Below are 2,972 nucleotides of genomic sequence, written 5' to 3' on the forward strand. Positions count from 1 at the left end.
TAAGTAAGTTAATTAATGGTCAGAAGGAAGATAAAATAGTAATAACTATTTATTTATTATGGATAGGACTGACCCCAAATTTATCAGAAGCTCTCACCGATGAGGAAGCTAAAATTACATTAGTGTTTGAATTTTTAAAAGCACATCGCCTTCTTTATAAATTATAGCTCCTCTTTTATTTTTATTTATTTATTTTTTATTGTTATTATTTTTTTTTATCATTTTTTTTTTACTTTTATCATGTCACCAGGCGTTGATGACCTGAGGGTTTTACGTCTTTAAGCAACAAGAAACAACAACTATTAATTTATTTTGTGTCGACGTTCCGACCTACGTTGTAGACTTCATCTGGGCTGAAATAAAAAGAAATTAATGCAAGGGCAAAAGAGAAATCCAAAAAATATAACATAAAAATTTAAAGGTGGTAGTATATAAAAAATCACAAAAAAATAAATAGAACAATAAGAAAGATAGGGGAGTGGGTAGCTCATTGATAAGGCAATCGACTACTGACTCCAAGGGCCCGAGATCGAATCGCTGTGCTATCTGTAGCGCTTGAGTCAGTCCTGTGGGTTCGGGAGCTCTCTGGTGTTCACCCAACCTTAAAAAGTGGGTACCCCTAATTGGAGGAAAATCTGGTGATCGGGTGTGATTCTGACCAAATCACCTAGCACAAACAAATAAAGTACTGCACTCCTAACCCTCCATAGCTTGTAGTGGTACAGATTTAATTTTTTTTCTTTTAATAAGGGATATAAAGATAAATAAATAAAAAACGAATTATCAACTAAACTAATGAAGTGTATAGTTATATTTAAATATAAATAATTAATAAGATCACTTAATATAAATAAATGAGGAGAGATAACTGTTATAAAATGATAAGCGTTGCTGGTAAATTATTATCACAGATTACATGAAAATATAATGTACAAGGAAGTATTTGGGATAGGTAAAAAGTAAAAAAATACAATGATAAAAGTTTTGTAATATAAAAAGAACAATATTAACTGATTTGAAAATAGTCAGACAATAACATAAAAAGTAATATAACGGGGTTAATATGAACTAGAGAAAATGAAAAATACCTGCTAGGTGGGTTATCCTCCATATTGTTTTATTTAAACTTTTCTATTGTTATATGTTACCCCCTTAACATTTTTATTTACTACGATGAATCATCATCGGGTTATCTACATTACGAATTTACACAATTCATATTATGCATACAACAATTCAATTAATTAATTGTTCACTACACCTCATTATTTTAATGAAAACTCATCCAGTAAAGAACCTATAATATTATTTTTTTTTTATATTCTATTTTACTCTTACACTAACTCTACCTTTTTTGTATTTTTATTATGGTCCTGGTGAAGACCTACCACATGGGTCGAAACGTAGGCAGACAATTTAAAAAAGTTATTTCTATTCTTTCTTCTTGAGCGCAGCCTTGACATCTTCAAAATACAATTAAAAGGTTTATTTATTTTCTGTTAAGTGCTTAGGACAACCGTGAAGTAAGGCATCGATATTATCCGAAAAAAAAAACATTCACATTTTAAAATAACAGTTTTGTGTTTATTTACAAACAAAATAGTACCACTAGGATCGAAATTCCACCCCTAGTGCAAATTGCAAAGAAAACTACGATTTCGATATAAAGTTTTCCATATCGGAGAATACACCGGGGACAAAGGGATGTTTGATCTCCGGGTCGAATGGGAAGAAAACGATGTAAAGAGCAAACAAAGTTTCTGCGTTGTTTCCTCGGGAAATATTCTTTTTCTTTATGTTTCGTCACTGATTGCGGCTAACGTCTTTCGCCATATTTTCTTTATGGCATTGACAAAATATTTACTTTTCGTACATTAAGTCGAATATACTTTTGTATAAGCCTAGTTTCTTTATTTAGCATTTATTTTTATAATATAATCATTATTTTGTTGTTATCTAAAATAAAATCCAAGCGTGGACAAGAGCCTGATTTTCAATAAACAAACCATATTTTTACTAATATTATTTAATTATAGGATATTTAATTAGTTATCATAGTGTTTTTTTTGTTTTTATATTGCAATTCTATTAATAATTCATGATGCTGACTATTTTTTAAAAAATAATAACCCTGGCATTAAGATTTTCAAAATAGACAAAGTATGTATTGAACATTCATTAGTATATTTAAACAGAATGATCTGACATCTAATAATATATTTGATTGGAGCTTCTTTATTACTTTTTTTATGTTAGCTAGTAGCTAATGCCTATACCTTGTTAGTAAAATCCTTTGCAACTAGTTTTATACAAAAGTAAGTTTATTTTATTTTTCTGAGTTCGGTATTATTTTATTTCGTAAGTATGCTAGGAAATTTCTAAAATAAAATTATATAAAAATGACATGAACGTATTGAAAGCAAAATAGAGCACCATTTGGTTCAGTTTATGTTGTAACAAAGACGTGTTCATCTTTTGCTTTAATAGTACCATGTATGATAAAACAATTTTTTTAAAAATTTATATAATATTCAGATCTTTCTTCTTTTACTGTAGTAAGGCTACATTTTAAGGAGTCTTTGTAGTAGTGTGATGGATTGCACTTATGTTCGTTGTTGTATATCAAAAGTGTTGGGGCACACTTGAGATTTGTTACTGCACTAGTACTAAAACTAAAAACTAAGTCTAAATATATGTCTCTGTTGCACTGGTTGTTATTGGTCCTGCAACCTGCACTGTTGCCACGCTGAAGAGGGCGTTAGTGCGCTAAACAGCGTATTGACGTTACTCTTCAACGAGTCAAAGAACTTGATGTTCCTCCGGTGTATAAACTCGAGCACAGTCGATAGATCAAAATTGTCCCAAAAAAATTAAATGGTCCACCATTTATTGTGTATTCTTGAAAATAAATGTTTAAAAAAAAAAAAAAAGATGTTTATTGGCAACAGTGGCATGCGCACCCCTAGCGCACT

This window comes from Halyomorpha halys, unplaced genomic scaffold (genome assembly GCF_000696795.3).
Source record: "Halyomorpha halys isolate HHAL.00 unplaced genomic scaffold, Hhal_1.1 Scaffold216.1, whole genome shotgun sequence".
NCBI classification, from domain to species: domain Eukaryota; kingdom Metazoa; phylum Arthropoda; class Insecta; order Hemiptera; family Pentatomidae; genus Halyomorpha; species Halyomorpha halys.